Source organism: Pieris napi, chromosome 5, assembly GCF_905475465.1.
Source record: "Pieris napi chromosome 5, ilPieNapi1.2, whole genome shotgun sequence".
Lineage (NCBI taxonomy): Eukaryota > Metazoa > Arthropoda > Insecta > Lepidoptera > Pieridae > Pieris > Pieris napi.
In genome coordinates this window covers 11,045,976-11,068,280 of record NC_062238.1, presented here as the reverse complement: position 1 = coordinate 11,068,280, position 22,305 = coordinate 11,045,976, and the positions used below count along the sequence as shown (strand labels likewise).

General features: G+C 33.0%; 1 protein-coding gene and 1 long non-coding RNA gene across 9 annotated transcripts in view; one reads left to right on the top strand and one right to left on the bottom strand.

Moving 5' to 3' along the window:
* LOC125049319 (rho GTPase-activating protein 21) overlaps positions 1–22,305 on the top strand; it is a 370,956-nt gene that overhangs the window by 156,457 nt on the left and 192,194 nt on the right. The gene's annotated exons all lie outside the window — the stretch shown is intronic.
* Positions 9,128–10,416, bottom strand: LOC125049320. Its single transcript, XR_007116988.1, has 2 exons — positions 10,235–10,416; positions 9,128–9,969 (listed from the first exon to the last, which is right to left on the bottom strand). It is a non-coding gene; the product is annotated as an uncharacterized LOC125049320 (long non-coding RNA).

The window sequence follows — 22,305 nt, the reverse complement described above, 5'->3', positions numbered from 1 at the left end:
TAAAAAGTTACCTTTTGTTATAGATACTAAATAATTAGTACCCTACACTCTGCTCGATACTGCTTGGGGTCGTACGATGAGATGGTGAAACGAGACTTAGGACGAAGTATGATTGTTGATATTTTTTTTTGGAATGGAATAAGTAAAGAACAGCTCTGCCTTCTGAAGCCTTCTGAGCTGTTCTTTAATCTTGTTCTGTCCATTCCTTAATGGGCTGTTTCTAGCGCATGCGCGTCTACTGAGAGACTCTGATCTCAGCCTAGCCCGTATCGGGGTGGTCAATCGCCTGAAGGGTTGGACGGAAGCTCACTGGAGTATGCGAAGTACGTACGTGCCCGCCAGAGGCCGTTATTTAATTATTACTGCCGTATGTCAAAATCCCTTATTTGCATTCCGAGACACTGAAACTCGACTTAGCCGCCACCAAACAGCCAATTATTTTATTAAAAAATAAATAAAATAAATATAGACAATAAATGATTGTGACACTTAACATATAGGAACCAAGTGTTTACAATCTGTCTCTGAATAAAATCCTTAGACAAAAACGAGATCGAGAACGTCAACCTATACATAAAGTTAACATATTATATGCATTTTTATGCCACACTATTGGCTCAGACAAAGAAAGGCCATTACAAAGTAAGGTCCGCTTTTATTACCTAGTCATTTGTACTATCAATGCTTCACAGATTCTCTGTTGGTAATTCAAGCCGCACATGCCTTAACTACAAGCATTTATTGCATCCATTGTTGCATGTAATGACTAAAAAGAACGTTTATTGTTCGCCTTACATCTACCAACTATAAACAAACTTTATTTTTGTTTTTCTTTCGCACAAAGTACGCGAAGGCATAAGTATAAGATTTAATAATAAACCTCTAGTCTCACGTACATACCCTCGCTTTTAAACCAGCACACAACACAGCCGAAGTAGGTATTACTTAGTTAAATATATTTAATATTTATTATTGATTTTTACCTTTCGTAAATGTTTTAACGTTTTTGTATATATTATGTTTTCCATGTATGGCTATATCTTTACTATAATTGTTTTTGTTATTAATTTATTTTAGTTGTAGTATTAAGAAATAAATAAATAATTCTGAAACTAAAATAGTTGAATAAAAACAAATAAATAGTCGTGGTTGGCAACGCACGTTATTATTATTTGTGCTGATATAATCAAAATCTTTTTAGCTGTATAGCGATGTAAGCAACATTATTCTCCATAACGCTATTTGAATCTTCGATCTTTCATTATCGTTAGGTAAATATTTTGGTGGTATATCGTTCGTCTAGGTCGTTTTATAATTGACACATATATTTCTAATTAATCCTACAAAATAAATGAAGAAATTCCGCGAAATAAGAAATAATTATGATTTATGAACAATTTTAAATTCAATTAATTTATGGCATGCTGTCTTCATATGTCCATTTTCTAGTTTGTTTTTAAATCAAGATTCTTAATTGCAATCTCATTAAGCAGTTAACGTGCGGTTGGATTGAAAAGAAATGTTGTTCAAACTAGTTCTATGATGCTTATGGAAGATTAAATGGGTATTTAATTTATTTATTAATTCACTATCTCGCCTAGCTTTGCACCTGGACATAATTCCTTTTTTATTTAATTGCAAAGGGCATCCTGTCTTGATTGACAGCATTGCAAATAAATATTTTTTAAATGGGCTTTGTCGAATAATAATCCCTGAGGTCGTAGTTTCGATCCCCGGCTATACATCAATAGATTTCTGTCTATATGCGCATTAGCTCGAACGGTAAAGGAAAATAGCGTGAGGAAACCGGATTGCCTTAGACCCAAAAAGTCGTGTATCACGCTCAGAAGGCTGATCACCTCCTTGTCTATTAAGAAAATTAAATGATCATGAAACAGATACAGATATCTGCCCAGACCTAAAAAGGTAGTAGCGACACTGGTTTATTTATTTATGTCGAATTTGTCAAGTAGGAAACATTTATTTTTTTTACTTCTAAAATACACTGCTTTTGTAGCTCCAAAACTCGAAATATCAGCCGGAGTGGCTATGTCCCACTAATATAAAATATTTAATTTTGTTGCAACAAGTTGACAGGTGTAACTTAACTTACTTCGTATATTTAAAATATGTTGATATTTTCAAATATCATCGAAGCTTTTTGAATATATCAACACGTTTTTGATATTAATAAAAATACCAGCTCTAGTATCATCGAAACGTTCATAAGAAAAAGCAATATTTTGGCAGAGTCGGGAATTGCACCGCCCTTAGACTTAAGAATGGTGGGCTAACAAGCATGATCAAGAGATTTTCGAAGCATGGGTGGGGTCGAAAATTTAAAAATAATCGATTACTCTAATTAAATGTTTCCAAAGTTTATTAGTTTCCTTTGTATCAAAGATGTATTGGTCAAGCTTTTATCCAAATTATAAACGCGAAATCGTAAAACATTACTCAAGTTATATTTCAAATACTAGTGAAGATATTTTAGTATATAGCACCTTAACAAAGGTGAGAATTATCGTGAGAATAATTTTGATTTAAATGTCATTGTTGGCGCTTATAAAGGTCAAACAAGTAATACATAGGTGATAACTATCTTAAATATGATTTATCGGTTTACAAGTAGGTCACGTGCAGCGCGGTCAACGTAAAATGTGATAGATGACGACTCATTTGTCTAGTGGTTAGTACCCCTGACTGCGAATCCATGGGTCCCGGGTTCGATCCCCGGCTGAGACGAACATCGATGTGAGAGCATTTGGTGTTGTGCTTAGGTCTTGGGTGTTTAAATATGTATTTATATGTCTATCTATCTATAAATTGTATATATATCCGTTTCCTAGTACCCATAACACAAGCTTCACCAGCTTAGCATGGGACTAGGTCAATTGGTGTGAATTGTCTTTTAAAAAAAAAAAAATTAATAATCATTCAATCGAACTACAATTGATAGGGTTTTTTATAAATGTTCAATACAGTAGATGAAGTAACATCGCTGGATTCACTGTCACTTGAATTATGTAATATGGTATATTAATTTTATATATATGCTTGCCCATAATCATAAAAACTAAATAATTCTAATAAAACCGTTTGAGTGTCATCTTTATCTTTTCATCACAGTAAAAATTTAAATTGATGAAAAATTAAAAGTTAACAACGTAAGCGTTTTAATGAACAAGGGCTTTAAAGCTCAAGCGCATATTTGTGTACAACTTAGGAACTCGTTTAAATTTTATAAAAGGCCGGCAACGCAGCTGATGAATTCAATTGCCGATTTAATCAAGCATAGGACAGTGGAACCATTCAGCTTCTTTCTTACTGGTTGCGCTCAAACGAGCATACGGAACAGCCATAGTAGGCACACATGGGCAGTCATGTAAGTGAATGGGTTGCCGGCCCTTAAGGGAGGAGTATGTTGTATGTAAAATGTCTAGAGAAGTGGACTGTGGATGTTTTAGCCATTGGGGCAGTGATGGGATCTGGAACGAAAGTGTTTGTTTATTTTATTTCTCCATACAATGGTTACTTGGAAGATAAAGGTCCCCAATAAAGATATTTAAGATAATTAATCTAAGCGTTCTCACTGTACTAGATTTGTAATTCAAAAGTGTTTAATGAATAATGATGCCACAGCAACATCATGAGTATAACTGTTAAGAATAAGTGAAATTGTGTTTCTATATACGTGGAATTATGAAACGGACCACCGTCGAAGTTTCTTCTCAATAAAAAATTCACATTCCGCTAATAGCGATTTACATGGCTAGAAAATCATAAAATTTTATCGATCGGGATTGCATTCCGTTTAAGGTTTGGTGCAGTTTGCGAAACGCTTATTAGCCATTTTCACCTCGTTTAATAAATTGTAGGATTTATTGATTGTTGCGGCTTTGGCTGCTTAATAGTGTCGAAATTTATAAATTTAGATATTTTAACAAATAATTGAGAATATGTATGTGATAAGAGTGAGCATTCTGATTAACTAGTTAGGTCTGGATATCAAACTGTTTTTAATTTTTTCTACGATTTTTTCCTTCAAGAATTGTTGCCTGTAAAGCTTTTGACGTTAAAACCTATATTTTAACGAAAATTGGTACAAAAAAAGTGTGCTGAACGTTGATAAGCTTTAAAGAATAAAATATAATTTGTATAAATTGTTATAATAACGCGAAAGTTCTTGTTTGTTTATATATAATGATATTTTAATTTCGAAATTATTGAAAAATAATCGGCTCGTAAATACGCTGTCTAAAGACAAGGAAACCCGTACAAGAACGGCTGGTTTATTTGATATTGACACGGGTATCACTTAACTATAGACTATTTTAACCGTATTAAAAAAATCGAAGTATCATTATCATTTGACGTATTTTGTCATACAACAAGAGATCAGTCTCATGCGATAAAACGACAAAATTTATCAACTTGTGTAAGAATAGACCGCCAATATTTGGTAATAAGCCAATATTTATACTTCTCATTACGATTGCGTGAGAAACGACCACCCGTATAAACACGCAACTATAAGAACATAATATTTTGTACCAAAGTATGTTTTAAAATAATAATAACTCTGCTTTAAATAAATACATATAAAAGTACCGTTGCTTATTAAAAATAAAATAAAATATGTTTATTATGGAATATTAGATACAGGTACCACTTATTCCACGTCATTAAATAATTATTGTTGTATGATATAATTAGTAAAAATATATTTTCGTTTCGTACTTAGTATTAATTAGGGATTTATCTCTACTGGTAATAATTATACTTTTAAATAACGTATCAATTACAGATTTAAGGAATCAAAATAAAATAAATAAGATACAACAAAAGTTATTTTAAAATTATATATAAATATACCTTAAATAATAATATACCTACTTTTAAAGATGTATTATCTCGTGCAACCTAGATTTGCAAAACAGCCCATATAGAACGCGCTTGTTTATGAAGTTACGCGCTATTGTCATTATTAATTAAGTTTCTTTGTTGTGGTTTATATTGAAAAAGTTGTATGTTGCAACACAAAGATACAAGTTATATATAGGTATGATGCGATAGTGTCCAAAAAAATCGCTTTAGTGCTCCACAGCTTAGCATGGGCTATTAAAGAGTTTTATTTGCATGATTTTGATGTGTAATGGGATCTGTGTTAGGATTCTTTTACATTTGAATAAATAAGAAACTTTTTATGCAAATGCTTCAAAAAATAAATCTTTTCGAACGAGTTAAGGAAAATCGTTTTGGGATACTTTTCATATTATTTGTCGGGACCGTTACGATCGGACCGAGAAAGGCCAGTCTTGCCGCATTTGGCAAAATGTTTTATTTATACACGAAACAAATAGCGGAACATATCGCTTGGGACGTAACGTGAAATTCATGAATAATCGGCCATTGCAGTGTCACCTAATCGGCCCACTCGGTCAGCCAAGTGACCAGGGGTTAACTGTTTCCCTTTATATTCATATCATACTGTCCTCTGTTAAGAATAAGAGTTTTTAATCAGTACTTTCCTGGTTTGAAAAATATAAACTGACAAATATCCGTTGAAATTAAGGCTTACGCAACGGTAGGTATAATATAAAGAACAAACTAATAATTATATTTCTAAGTATTTCTTTCCCCTTTCCTAACCATTTATGTCCTTATTGCTTTGTTATTTTTATTAAAGTTCAACCCTATCTGATATTGCGACTACGAATAGGTTTACGCATGCGTTTGGAATAATTTGGATTAAAATGAGGCTTTACTAGTTAGCCTTATTTAGCTTGGCAAAGATCTTGACAACTGACATGGGACCATACAGGCAGTGAAGCTTTCTCCATATGTCGCTGTTGATTTATTTTATGCTGATAACATCTATGTTTTATCAGGGTGTAATAACTACCAAATAGAACGCAATATAATGATTGAAGTTATTTGTTACTTTTTAACGTGATCTGATAAATCGATGAACGCCGGCTGTACGCACGAAAAAGCTTGACTCATTGTCCCGTTACGATCATTGTCCCGTTATGCATTGATCTCTTTTCCGTTCGATTGGCGTATGCGTCCGAGAAGAAGGACAGCGGCAGCACAAAACTTAATTCTACACGTGAACTTTCGTCGACTGTAAACTGTTAATGTGGTTTTCATTGTTTATTACAAAAACAATTTCGGCAATAAAGGTTAATTATAATTAATCTTGCATTTAAAAAATGTGATTACTAGTATAATTTATAGTATTCATTCTTTTATTATTAAAAAGAAGTAGCATCAGTCGGTGAGTGTTGTGATGTAATTGACTAAGAAATTATGGTGATTCATATAATTGATGATAGATAAAAAGTTTTTTCATAAAAGTATGTAATCATTTCATCAATGTTTTGTTATGACGTTGTCACGTTAAACCATCGTCCATAAACCGACTTTACAGACAACCATTTTATTTTCATGGTAATTTTTTACAATAAAAATTTATATTTAGTTATTAACTAGCGGCCAGGCTTCACACGACCGAACTAAGTAACATAGTAATAGTGAAAGAATTTTTGAAATCGATTTTTAGTTCATTCAGTACAAACATACAAATAATTCTAATTATGCATTATAGATAATATAATTAGTTTGTAAATATCGTAACTCACTTGTTTCCTTATCACTATGATATACACACAGTAGCTTTAGGTTTCATCTTGCTTCTTGAGCATGTGTTACATCTTAGTACCATGTTCCAACATAACCATTCTTGGGCATTCATAACATACTTAAACCCAAGCATTAAGGAAGTTGCTGTTGTTCAAAGTGCTTCAAGTGTCTCATAAACACCAACGCAAGTGCCATATACGGTAGCGATTCGCACCCGACACAGGGAAACTACATTATTTAAATTATACTAGTTTGCATACAATCACAGTGAAAGTCACGAGCACTGATATTTTAATCATAGAACAGCTATTTATTTGTCTGTGAAATCGATATCTTAATCCGCGCGGATTGAGTTCACGCGTTTCGCAGAAGGGCCTGCAAAGCCTTTCGAAAGCTTTTAGTTTGGTGTCGTTAATAAAAAAATATTTAAAAATAAATTTAAAACGTCCAATATGGTTTGTCTTCCGTCTTATTCTTTTCTCTGAGACATTGAATATAACAATCTAACCTAACATAATAAAGGCGAATTAAATAATTTTATAGGTAGATGAAATATCGCTATTGAATTTATTTGATTGTATAATACTAAAAAATACGTTTTAAAAATGGTTGAATTGTACTTTATACCAATATTTCTTCTTTAGCTCAGTTATTAGCAAAGGCAATAAATGTTTACAACTGACACTTAAGCCAACGTTAGCGGCGTAATGGGACAAAACGGCCTAGGCAGGCCTTAATACCCTGTAGTGAACGATTGATGTCCAGATTATTGTTATAGCAGTTGCTGCCTATCGGGAGCAACGATAGCTTGGTAACTAGCTTACACTCTATAAGTGAAGTATTAGGCGGTTGGTGTACTGTTTTTCAAGTATTTGTATAATGCACTATGTATAGAAGATTTAATAAAAACTATGAAGGATGGACTTATAATGAAATCGCCACGTGGTGGTGTTCGTGTTTGTTATATTTGCCTATAAGTGCTTGTCAAATTAATTGTTGTATTTTAGTTGTCTTATGTACCAATTTATAAGTGTGTTGGCAAGCTTTTGTAAATAAAAATGATTTTATAAAATAATTATGAAGTAATCAATGAACAATGAAACCAATTCTGATGTAGTTATTTTCAATATTTATCGCCATATCTGTAAATTGAACTAAAGTCGAAATTAATATCAAACTTGAAAAATGTGACGGTAGGCTTGTAAATAAAATTTAATCTACCCACCTTGCAATATCCGGATTCCTGTTTTATAGGTTATATGAACTAATTCAGTAAATATTACTGAATTTCTTCAATTAAGATCGCAAAGCAACCATATACTTGCAAATATAATAACAAATATACACTTCGTTACGTGAACACCCAATGTCAATGCTTCTATTAAAGCCGCCTTTTGATACAATACACGAAAATGCACTCTATTACACAGTTCTCAAAGCCCACTTTTGAGACGACACCTTTTGGAAAGTTTATTAATTGAGATGCCTATTTGCGGAACTAAATCTAATTAATTCGTTAAATTCGTATTACCGTGAATAAATAATGAGTGTTACAAAACGGATGTTATATAATTGTCTCGATGAAGCTTTGAATAAATTTTAGGTTATTTGGAATGGCCTAACATTTTCCGAGGGAAATTTTCTGAACACTGAAATCAAATGAAAATTAAATGAATATATAGATTAATACATTGTTGTTAAATGTATTTTATGCTTAAACGGTGTCGTAATTATTGCATTATTTTAAAAGTTTTTTTAAATAATGCAATAATAAATTAAGAGATAAATAATCGCTGTAAGGCCGATAGATGCTTTAATTAGCCCATCTGATATGTATTAATCGTAGTGGTAAATCACCAATAAATATTAATCAAAATGGCGTTAGCGTTATGCATTTGTAAAATTACAAGTCAGAATTGTATTTAAGTTTGTAATAAGATAATAATTATGAAATGTAAAACTGCTGAGTAAGCATTCGCCGCTAATCACATGACGTGCAATAAAGTTAAATTGAAAAGTATGTTTATTTTATTTATTTATTTTATCTCATGTTTTCCATGGTTTTCTGTAGTAGTATTTAATCAAATTTTATATATAGTTAAGATTCTTAATTTATGAATAATTGCGAAAACATGTTTTAGTGTTTATTTATCTACAATTCTTTTTTTAAATCTATAGGGGAGGGCGGGGCTGGTACTAACAAATTCTGTATTATGATTTATATTTTCGCTGATAATAGACTTTTTCGTTTTATTTTTTATTGAAAACATGCTTTGGTTATTCAGCTATGATATTAATAACAAAAATCATCAGGTATGTAAGTGCTTCCAGAAAGAGAGCCATGAAAACCAAAAAAGTCATTTGTTAATATATACCCCGCATGTGGGGCGAATATTAACGGAGCTGGGGTAAGTATTAACGTAGGGGGCAATTAATAACAGATACTTGAATTATCTCAAATACTCAAATAAAATGTCACTGAAATTAATGAAAATGTTTTATTGCCTTCAATGTTAAACAAATTAGTACTTTTTATGATAGGAACTGAAAGAATATAACAAATTCTTTTAAATCTACACTTAATAATAATCATTGCTACAGTTTGAATAATTTTAAGCCTAAAAAAAATTAAACACATAGTTTAAACTTAAACTTTTTAGGTTCAACAGTCTTTAAGTTTCTTAATGGAGTAGAAAAAATAGTATTATCTTATAAATCTGTTACGAACATTTTTTTAAAATAGTTTAAACATAATAATTAAATAAAAGTCACATAATTTTTTTAGTATCAATCTTAAAAAACCTCTATGAGTTACCTTAAGCAATACAGTATTTTAAATCTACTTGATATTCATCAACAAATGTCACAGTATTAATACTTTTTAGTACGAGACAGTCTTTAGGTATATTAATATGGTAACTAGTTAATCAGTCTTAATCTAATTTGTACTTAAACTTGCCAGCCTTTCCGTCTCTTTTCCAAGATTCTGGAATATTATCTATCTTGTATCGAATGGCAAGCTCGTAAGCTAACTTTTTCACGTCTGGTAGCAATCCAAAATAGATATTAGAACATTTGACTAAATAATTAGCTATCATTGTTTCTTGCTCAGAATTGAAAACTAGACGGTTTTTTATAACCCACAGCAACAGAAGTTCCCTCCTTTTTTTCTTTACGTATTTAAATAGTGTTACGTGACAAATATCGTATTCAGTAGCAACATCTCTATATTTCCTGTTTTTTACCAGAACTTCTTCAGCTGCCAGCACAAATACTTCTTGAGATGTAGACCCCCTTGTACTCTTCCTTTTGTAATTTCTCATTCTATAATAAAACGTACTTTTTGTAAAGAACAGTCGTTTAATATCACATGTTAATACTGACCCCACCCAATTTGTTAATTTTAGCCCCAAGGTCACTTTTTATATTTTATCAATTATAGAAAATAAACTAATCAAAATATTTAGAAACAAGTATAATAGTTTTAAAATCAATAAAATACAATTCCATTTAGGATTAACTTTGATTAAATTTAGTGTAAAAATAAATCTTAAATCAATTTATTACGAAGTACAAAAAGTTTGTTTACCTGTCAATTCGAAGGTAGTACGCACAACTATAACTAGCGTCGGCCGATCGATAACTGACAAGTTAGGACTTGTTCGGCTGTGTATTCTAGTTATTCTAAACCGAGCCTCATTTTTTTATCACTTCACGTTTGGCGGGTATAAGCTTGTTAATTCTTACCTCCGTTAAAACCAGCCCCGCCCTCCCCTACTCCGTACTCATGGTGTAAAATTTTCACCTGTCCATTTTTTTACTTTAATAAATTACTTTATTCTTTCGAGTTTATTTAGTAAAATGAATTGTCTCTTCATTGCGACAAATCATTCAACATTATAATCTAACCTAAGACAGTTATTTATGTCACAATCTAATATCTAATCAAAAATAATATTATAATTTTAATTTAAAAATATTTTTTTATTCCAGGTATGTCTGCCTTTATTCAAATATTGTAAGTATTTTAAAGATAGCGATTCACTACATCTAAATTGTATCACAGTTCGCAAAGGAGCATCATACCTATTATATTAACTAAATGACCTTCACAAATCAATGCTGAACAAGGTAAGCCCCTCACCGTCTGTGAATATAAAAGAAAGCTTCTTTGATTCTAAACAATATAATACATTCCTTGGTAAAGTAGCAAATATCAGGTCTTAATACAATAAAATCACCAAGAACCAAGTACTGCCATAAATGTACACCATAAAGATGAGTTAAATTCTCCATCCATATATGGCCGTGTCGACATGGAGTCTAGCAAGTCAAGGTGCTTATTCTAAGTCGAGAGATATAATTCTTAGTAGAAATCACACGGGTTTTTAGTCTCCAGTGACTCAAATTACGAAATATCCTTACATATTAAGTCAAAATTTATTAGTTTCATACATCACGATATTTGTGATGGCTTCGGTATCGGGAAGCTGTATTTAGGATGCTTCCTTCTCTCGGCAAAATGTGCGCTGGTTCGGATCGGCTGCCGCGTGTAAGTATAAGAAGGAATTGAAACATCGATCAGACTAAGACTAGCACTTACCATCCACGGTGGTGGGTCCCACTCCAAGCACTGGATCCTTAATAATTGTAATGAGTAAATGCGGTACGGTGTACGCTTAAATTTGAGAGCTCACGCGAATGTTCAAAATTCAACTACTTTTACCATTTCCGATTCGTGTGTCAGTCAAAATCGACAAATGTCATCCTTCGTTGACTGACACAGATTTAGTACACAAATAGTATTGATAATTTATTAGTATTGATTATTAGTCTCAAAAATGTAATTGAAGTACGATAAAAACGTGTGTGTACTTATGTACACAAGATAAAAATGTTTTCATAAATTTTAGTCCACGTTTGTAGACAAAACGACACTAAGAATAGAAAAAAACTAAAATGTTGACTATATAACATATTTCAGGGTGTCGGATTTTTTTGGTGACGGTGTGCGCGCGCATCGTAAAAATTTACGCTTATAATGTTTCCCTAACGCGCCAAAACAAGTACATATAACTTCAATAAGGTATATAAGCGACATTCAAGCTCTCAATTTTATAAATGCTCAGCCCATTATAAGTCACCAGTTGAACTAAACAAAATGAATATCGCATCTACTGCATTAGATATTAAAAACTCGAGAATAAATGCCAGTTCTAGAAATCATCTAGTATATCTCCATATAGAGCTTTCGATACCAGCGAGTCGTGTTTCCTTTAAAAGATTGTCATTTGACAGGGTTGTGCTATTCCATAGTACGCGTTTATGAATGCAATGAGCTTTTTCAATATAGCCGTAGAATTCTATGGCTATATTGAAAAAGCTTTAAGCTTAAACCATTCTTTATAGACGAAACTTTTTGTTTTATTATTAAATGGACGGCTAGACTGATGTTTTGACATAAATTTTTCGTTTTCCTGTTTGTTGCGTTTTGTTATACCACATTTTATATCACGTCCCATGAAACAGGACAAAAAGTGGTCCGTCTCCTGGTTCTGTTCCGTCGTTCTTGAGTTATAAATATTGTAACTAACTCTACTTTTGTGTATATTTATCGATGAAGCACGTAAATAAAATAATTGTCACTGGTATGTGGTTTTGGGTCATTAAAAAGCTTTTTTCGACAGCTTTATTAATAACAAATATTAACTAACTAACTAACTAACCTGAAAATAATATAACTTTTAGTCTATCATCAAATTCAAACTAAAATATCTTTATTCATATAGATAGGTTATCTAACATACTTATAAACGTCAACAGAAAAGATGTTAAATTGATTCTAAATTTACATTTCTTCCAGTTCCCAATTGAAAACGCTTTGAGTTGAATTAAAACTATTTGCAATTAACCTATTAGTCGAACTAAATCCAACCAGTTCCAAAGTTTTGCTCTAAATAAATGTAATAGCGTGTAAACTCAATTTCACTCGAGTAATCCGAACCAACGCAAAACCCAGAACCATTCATTCAATTTACAAGGATCTACTTTCTAAATGATGCACAAAACTCATTTGTGGAATGACAAGTGAAACTGTAACTTTCACAGATGGGTGAAGATATCTCACAAGACATTACCGAAATTTATATATTACTAGCAGACCGGCCAAGCGTTGCTGTGGCTAAGGTTTTAGTTATATTACATAGTAGTAACCTATTCGAGGGAAACGGTAGAACACCAGTCATGGGGACCACTATGCTTTTTTGGTGGTTATGCCTGTAGTAGCTTATGTGAAACGTTGGTACTTTCAAAACAGCGCCATCTGTTAGAATTGTGACTATTAAATATTAAACACAAATTTTGCAATAAAATAATATTGCGGGTATAAATTGAGATATAAGCTATCCTATCTTTTAAGTTTGATCAAACTGCACACGGTGTGCAAATTTGATTGATATCGGTGCGGTAGTTTAGGAGTCCATAGCGGACAAACAACGTAACACGTAATTTATATATATGTTTTAAATTATTTTGTGGGTTTTGTTCCTAGGGCCTCTCAGATCTGTGGCCGGAAGCTTATCGCTTAAACTAGGTCTGGTGGGCTTGGCGTCTTTCGCCGGGCCCGGTAACTCCGGAAATATCCTCATCATATTTATGGGCGAGTCGGAGCCCGCTGGCCGGTAGAACTCGCGTCATTTTATGGGGTTTCAATACATTGTTTGAGAAGGTTCTCATGTTTTGCGTATGACCTTCAGATATGTCTGATGGCATATCAAGAACCGTAGTAGCTCTTTAGTCGATTTACGTGTGTGTGTGTCATATATTTTAGTTGATTTTTAGTACATATAAACTGGTTGTGACAAGTGTCCAAGATAGAAAAGAAGAAAAGGAAGGCAATGTCGTAGATGGGTAGATAATATTAATTATACAGCAAGTGACCTTTGTGGAGAAATCTTAAGAATATGCTGGAAAGCAATACGATTCAAACGGACAATACTAAGCTTATTTAAGTTTTTATTTGTAATATAAATTGGACTTGTACATAAATATATTTAAGGCAGATTTTGCCGCGCACCACCACTATGTAGAACCAGCTGCCACTGATGTATTTCCGAACCAATTCGACTTAGGGTTCTTCAAGAAAAGAGCGTTCCAATCCGACTTATTCTTAAAAGGCCGGTAATTCACACGCGAGCCCCCATTGATTGTCGGTATCACTTAACATCAGATGCGCCTCAAAATCTAAAGAAATCCTAATCCACACGAAATGCGATAGTTGTATTATTAAAATTCGATATAAATAATTGTGCATTATAAATCTGATGGAGTATTTTTATAACTCAAATCTCTGGTTAATAATGGTTATTAATTCTTTAAAACAAAAAAAATATTATCATTTTATTTGTCTTGGAGGCGTAATTATTTAACATACCTTTAAAGTTATATCGTTAACATGTTTATTGGTAACAGCTAAGGTGTAAATTAAAATCGGTAATGGCCCCAAAAGCTTCCTTCGCTTATCTTGGAGTGTCAATAGCTCTGTAATATTAATCTGTACCCTTTCATTATACATGATTCATACAACCTAAAGTGCCAAGATGAAAGTTAAATGTAGGCGCTTGTATGTTCGTTGTGTGGTCCAATTGGGCTAATTACTTTACGTATGGTCAGTGTCATGACTAGGGTTGTCAAAATGTTGCCAAAAATTATAGTGAAACATGCTATGAGACTATAAAGGTAGAATACCTCGGCTAATGAAGTGGAAATCTTCGATTCTACCTAACGATTACTATACTTTACAAAGATTATCAAATGTATTGTGAATTTATTTAAGTTGAAAGCTCTGGATGTGACAACCCTAGAGTCAGGGCAATCCTCTTCCCTTGCGGCCACACAACTCGAGATTGAAATCAACCGATTGGGAAACCACACCCAATTAAGGGAAATTGTCGAATGTATGTGATTTATGGTCCACAACAATTTTTATTGGTAATTAGCTATGTTCACTTTTCGTGTTTCCCTTGACTATATGAGTCAGCTTAACACTGGCTGTTTCAAGTCCAGAATCGATTCGAATTTCGGACGACGTACCTAGTTGTATAGTTATGGCAAATAATAATATAAAGTAAACAATCTCTAAAGATTTAAAGTCAAATCATTTATTTCAATTAGATCTATTACGAAGGTACTTTTGATTGTCAAAATTACAGTTTAAAAATATTTGAAAAAATTACCAGTTGCCCCTTCAAAAAGGTAGTTTCATATGGAGAAGAATGGTAATACTCTTTAAAATAGTTTTTACAATATTTTCTATATATTGATTTGATAATAATTATATTTGAAGATTATGTACCTAGAACAAAAAAATCTACTATTCTAAATAAAATAGGTGCATGGTGTTATAAAAAAACAAAGCAGCGATTAACTATATTGTTCCTTTGTACCTTGTTCTTTAAAAGAAAAAAAATTGTTATCCCACATTCTTTTTTTTATTATTATTGTTATTATGTGTGTTTTGTTAGTACTCGTAATAAATGTTATGTCTATATTATTACGTAGATACATGGAGCTCACATATTTACAAATATTGCAACTACACGTATAGATTTTACATTATTATTTAAAAAGAAATAATTAACATACAAGAAATGCATTTATTCACAACTGAATTGGTGTCACTCGTAAAGTAGGTTTCATATGATCCAGTTGAGTTATATAATCAGCCCAAAACTACGAGGCGTGGGTGTAACGCTTGTTCCAATTAATTAGCGAATAGAAAGTTTCTCATTTCCTAATTCAAACTCGTGCTTATAATGTAAGTTCATCACCGCATATATCGGGAGATATGACCTCCAACAGTTTAAAACAATATACTCCTATATACAAAGGCCGGTAACTCACTAAAATAGGTGCGATAACTGCCCTTTTAGGGCGTCCCATGAAATAAATGTTTCACTAACAAATTTCGATATCAGGTCGGTATACATTTTAAACTAAACAATTTTGGCAATTAACTATTAATTGGCAACACATGGCAATAAGAAATATCTACAACGAAATGAGAAGTTCTAATCGTAACTTCGTAATTAAGATTAATGATGATTAAGTGATTGAGAGCTATCAAGAAACATTACAGCTAACATTACATGTAAAATTTTAATGACTAACGAGCTACCAGGATTTAAGTTGGATAATTTACAGAACAATAAGATGATTAGTGAACTAACTGATACTAGAAAGGTTATATTACACAAATACCAAGCAATAAATGTCATAGTACAAATACGATTTGTAATACAAAGAATAGACCGTGCATCATTAAATCTTCACCTTAGCCCTTTAATTTCGAGATTAAATTAAGGGTCTGACAATTGATCATTAGGAGACACGACTCCTTATGCAATGCATAAATTGCATAATTGGATGAATTAACAGTGAAAGCGAATAGTGTTGGCTTAGTGGCTTTAGCGTGCGACTCTCCCTTCGATCCTCGGCTGTGCACCAATGGAATTAGTGCACATTTAACATTCACTCGAACGGTGAAGGAAAACTTCGCGAGGAAGGCGAAAAGTCGACAGCGAGGCTGATCACCTACTTTGCTGCAAACTCCCAAGCGAAATTAGAGAATTATCACTAAATAAATTCAAACGTAAATTAATCGAATCGAAAACGTACTTAAATGGTCCTAGTCCTTGGGATTGATCAAAACTTAGCGATTAAAAAGAGTGGCAGAAAGTTTCTTGCCAGTTCTTCTTGCCCGCTCTACGCCCTTGCAAACTGGTAGTAAATGTAAATTTACAATTAATTTAACTTCTTTTTTGACGTTTATAAGTGTACTTATTTACCGATATGAATAATGATAGTTTGAGTTTGCATATTAGATTGACAAATTATCATGAAACTAAGGCCCAGCCCTAAAAAGGTTGACCCCCACTGATTTTTTTTAATTAACAGTGAAAGCTAACGTTTCTGCGGTAGAAAGTTCGAGAATGTGTCAGGAATTGCCAAAAGCATTGTCGGTGATTTACTATTGATGCCTGTCTGCGCGCGTCTCTTCATTAGTTCTGCGTATTACAATCGGGCGTTTCTTATTATTGCTGTAATTGAATGGGTATTGGCTAATAATATCGCAAAAGTTTTCGTTTTATTATCAAGAGTGTTAACTAATTGACAGATTATGTCACATTATTAATTGATAGCTGATTCAATCTTACGCTTAGTGAGGGGGTTAAGATTTCATCAGTTCTCATCCTTCAACGTAAGCCTGAAATTTGTTTAGCACCAAAGTATAAAAAATCAGTGGCGCTACAACCTTTTTAGGTCCGGGCCTCAGATTTCTGTATCTGTGTAATGGTTGCAGCTTCTTACAAACATTGTAAAAAAAAAATAAACTTGGCGACTTCCGTTCTACGCCCTTGATTTGAGAACTGGCAGTAAATGTAAAATTAGAAGCATTTAATATATATTATTTTTCGACATTCATAAGTGAACATTGTGTTACCTATATGAATAAATGATTTTGACTTTGGATAATTAGTCAATCTAATAGGCAAGTAGGTGATCAGCCTCCTGTGCCTGACACTCGTCGTCGACTTTTTGGGTCTAAGACATGTCGGTTTCCTAACGATGTTATGACCGATCGAGCGGTGAATAGGAATAACGTATTATTGGACGATGTAAACAATTCTATCTCTCGTATAGTTAACTGGTTTAATGTAAATAACTTATTGCTTAATGAGAATAAAACAAAATGTATTAGATTTACAACTACTAGCGTAAAGCGAGATATTGGTAACCTGAAAATTAAGGACAGTGAACTAAACTTTGTTGACAAAACTGTTTTTCTAGGCATAACAATAGATAGTAAACTCCAATGGGGCCCACACATAGAGACTCTTTCGAATAGGCTGAGCTCTGCAGCATATGCAGTAAAGAAAATCCGACAGTTTACTGATGAGGACACGGCTAAAATTGTGTATCATAGCTACTTTCATAGCGTTATGTCGTACGGCATTTTATTGTGGGGTGCTGCTGCAGAGGTTCAATCCATATTTGTGCTGCAGAAGCGGGCTGTTCGGGGTATTTGTTGTGTTTCTCCGAGGGAGTCGGTACGGAATAAGTTTAAGGAATTAAATATTATGACACTATCTGGTCAATATATTCTTGAAGCCTTGTTGTATGTCCAAAAAAATATAAACGATTTTAAAACAAATGGTGACTTTCACCAGTATAATACGCGAAATAGAACTAATTTGAGTGTACGACCAACCAGGCTCCAAAAGATAAATCACTCCTTATATGGAAATTGTATTCGTTTTTACAACAAACTCCCAAGCGCAATTAGAGAATTATCACTAAATAAATTCAAAGTCCTCGTTAAACGAAAATTAATCAACAAAGCTTTTTATAAATTTGAGGACTACTTAAATGATCCTAATCCTTGGGATTGAATTGCTCCAGTTCAAACAATTTGTATGACAATACTTGGCGATTAAAAAGAGTGGCGGAAAGTTTCTTGCCAGTTCTTCTTACCCGCTCTACGCCCTTGACTTGCGAACTGGTAGTAAATGTAAATTTACGATTAATTTAACTTGACTATTCAAAAGTGTACTTAGTTACCTACTTGAATAAAGATATTTTGAGTTTGAGTTTGAGTTTGAATGTTAGATGCACACATAGATAGAAAGTCCATTGGTGCACAGTCGGGGATCGAACCTACGACTTGGATGAGAGGCGCACGCTGAAGCCACTAGGCCAACACTGCTCATTATACTATTTTAGAATATTTTATATTGTGCCACGTTCATTGAAAATAAAGGATTTATTTTAATAATCTATTTGATCATAATAGTCGTACACATAAGTCAGATTCATTCACTTCGCACATCATACCCACATAAAAGGATTAATTTTATAATAATTTATCTTCGAGTTTATTGTGATTGGCATGCGTCATACGCATAAATTGCTTCCAAGAAAACTGTCTAGATAGTGATCTGCTCTATCCATTGACCGTGTTTAGAATTACCATGACTCGTATTACAGTAAAAAATACCTATTCAATGTTAAGTTAAGAGGCGTTCATCAACAGAATGTTACAAACAGTTTATAATAATAAAATATTTATTTATTTACACGTTCTAAAACAATGTGTAATCCTAAATATACCAGACAATATGACATCACTAATTTAACGCACATACACATCTATTATTTAGAACACAAACAAACAAAATAACAATAAACATATATTTTTTTAAAGACCCAATAGAATGAAGAAAGAACCCTCCAAAATCCGTTCTGTTCGTTCTTTATACTTGTCTATATCGATAAGTGGTCTATGACTGCTAAGCAAAGTTGTGTACAAAGAAAATTCCAATATGCTGGGCCTTAGTCCTAATATTAGTTCGAACTCCAATATAAATTCGAAAAATCAATATTGAACTGATTGCGTAAATAAAAATATAATTAAAGCCAATAACGACCGAAATATTTTATGGAATCAATATAAATCACAACCAAACGATATAGAAATAATGTATCGAGGCGCACATATTTAATAAATTACCTTCCAGTTTAAAAGATATTAATTATATGTATTTACAAATTTAAAAAATCCACACATGTGTCAATAAAAATCGTAAAAGTTCAATATAAATTAATTGCATAAATATGTTATTACTAAACGTAAAAAAAAATTACTTCTACCATTTATTATATCTGTGAACGAGCGTCTAAGAAATTATTACTATTCATTAGTCACACAATGCGTGTTGTAACATCAATGAGACCTACCTTCACTTATTTAAAAAAAATATTGTACATATTCTTAGCAACAAATATTTTTATTTTATATAGCATATTTTTAAAAAATCTACTTTTTTCTCAAAAGCGATAATTATGCAATGAACTGTTCTTACAAGTCTGTGCTTTTAAATATATTTTTGCTTTTGTCTTGGATAATCCACGCCTACGTGTTTGAAGCGAGAAAGTACATATGTCAGTCCATCTGTGCGAAATACAAATAGGATTTAATCGATATGAAATATATTTTTAAATATTGGCAGCATCATAATATCTGCTAATTTTAGATCTGATTAAATATTTTTACGCGTTCAAATCATAATTTTATGATTATATAGCCATCCCTAACGATGGGTTGTCCTCGACAACCAAGCATTATTTTAACTAATTTTGCCGCGCACCACCACTTTGTGGAACCATCTACCCACTGAAGTATTTCCGAACCAGTTCGACTTAAGTTCCTTAATAAAACAGCGTAGCAATTCTTAAAACACCGACAACACATTTGAGAGCCCTCTGGCATTGACAATGTCCATGGGCGACGATATCACCTAACATCAGATGAGCCTCCTGCCCGTTTGTGTTTTTTCTATAAAACAAAATTTCTGATCCCATCCACGCGAATTGCGATAGTTGTACTAATTAAAATTCAATATTGTGTATTATATATCTGATGAAGTGAATTTTCATAATTCAAATCTATGGTTTAAATTGCTTAATGGGTTCTATCGTTGCCAAACGAATAGAACATGGTGTTACGTTAAAAAATTACCTATAATTACTGTAATTTGAAACATGATATGTGAAAATTAGTTTGAGAAGGTTGTGTACAACATTATGTAATGTATTAATGTGTTTTTATGTGTCAAGGGACAAACTTGTATAGTTAAATTTAAAATTGGCGAATTGGTACGGAAATACTTCAGTGGGCAGCTGGTTCCAAATAGTGGTGGTGTGGAATGCCTTAAGGAACGCTCAGTTGTGGAACGACGGACGTCGAGGTGATACGGATGGTATTTTGTATTCTGTCTTGACGTCCGATGATGAATCTCAGCTGCTGGTATTAGTCCGAACAACTCCTCTGAACGCTCTCTATGGTAAATACGGTAGATGATGCAGAGAGACCCCACATCTCTATTGTACATAAGAAAAATAAACTACAAGATTTAATGTGACAAGCACTTCTAGGCAAACGTAAAAAACACGAAGAGTTTTTCTTCTTATATTTTGTCCTGTTTTGTATTATTGTGATAGTAAAATGTTTTATTTTAATTTTTGTTTTACGAAATACATCGTTCTTAATTCAAAAATTAAGAAGCGATAGATACCACTATTATTTAATTATGAATAATCGTCAAACAATTCCCGATGGCAAAACACTTTCTACTCAATAATAATAAATTCAATTACATCACTGCAATCGTATTAACGTTATCAAATAGTGGCAATTATATCAGCGACGTAAATAAAATTAATAGTTTCCACTTTCAACACTCGTTTTCCTTCTACCCCACACTGAGTTTATAGCCTTAACGGATATTATTGTAAACATTATATTATGCCACATATATTTAATACGTTGTATTTTCGAATTAAACGTTAAATAAACATCGCTGGAAAGCAATCCGAAATCCAATCGAATAGTCTATAAAGCCTGAATTACTTTTAGTTATAAAAATGGGGCTGGTGGCTCACCTGATGTTAAGCGATACCACCCATGGACACTCACGTTGTCTGAGGGTTCGTAAGTGCGTTGCCGGCGTTTTAAGAATTTGTCCGCGTTTTGTTGCAGGAGGTTATCACCTGAGCTTTTTGAAAGCCAGTTTGGCTTTTTCTTCTAGATGCCTGCGGAATTTGACTTCTTTCGATATGCCGACCCCAAGTGTACTGAGGCTGTGTGAAGTACTAAAAACAGCGCCTTCAAATTGAGGAGACACGGCCAAAGGATCTTTCTTAGCAGAAAACGAACAACCTTTTGTTTTTGTAGGGTTAAATTTAACGAGGTTGCTACTGGGGCAGTACTGACTGTTAACTTTCTCTAGTATCGTTGCAAATGTCTACACCAAATTTTGTTTCCATTACCTTCATTACCTTCATTATCTTCTTCTTTTGATGCTTCTCGAATACTGGAGGTTAGCTTTCAGTGTCTTGTCCTGTGCCACATGCAGCAACTCTTCCGCAGCCGCCAGTCCACTCCCTAATGTTATGAAGCCACGATTTTTTCTTTCTACAAACACGCCGGGTATATACCCAATATAATTTATTGAAGGACTTGGTAGCGGTCATGGCGTACAGTAGTTATACTACTTCTGAATTATTTTTTTTATTCACGCCTCTTAAATTTGCATTTTCTTTGGATTTTTTTTTGTATTAATGTCGAAATAAAACTTGGGTAAAAAACACAATGGTTAAATATGCAATTAATAGAAAATGCCAAAAATAGATTTAATACTGTGCCAAGAATAAATCCGAGTCAAATATTAAAATGTTGGCTCACGAAGACTTTTTGGTCAGTGAACTGAGTTTTTCGTGCCAAATTATAAAACTTGTATTACGTTACGAAGCATTTGTTTGAAACGGATTATTAATAACAAGTGAGCCGTTCCGAATTACGCTAGGATTTATTTTCTCTGTTTATGAAGATGAACTGATATTAATATGATGCCCTTATATCATGTATTGTGGGATGTTTTTGCGGAGGCCAAATAAATATAATTGAATGAGCCAAGGCGGAATATCCTGGTACCACTCGAGGTCCGTCGCTCTAGAATTGAGCATTTTAACTAATTATTTGCCGCTCACCGCCAGCATGTAGCATCAGCTGCCCATCAAAGTATTTCTGAACTAATTCAAGAA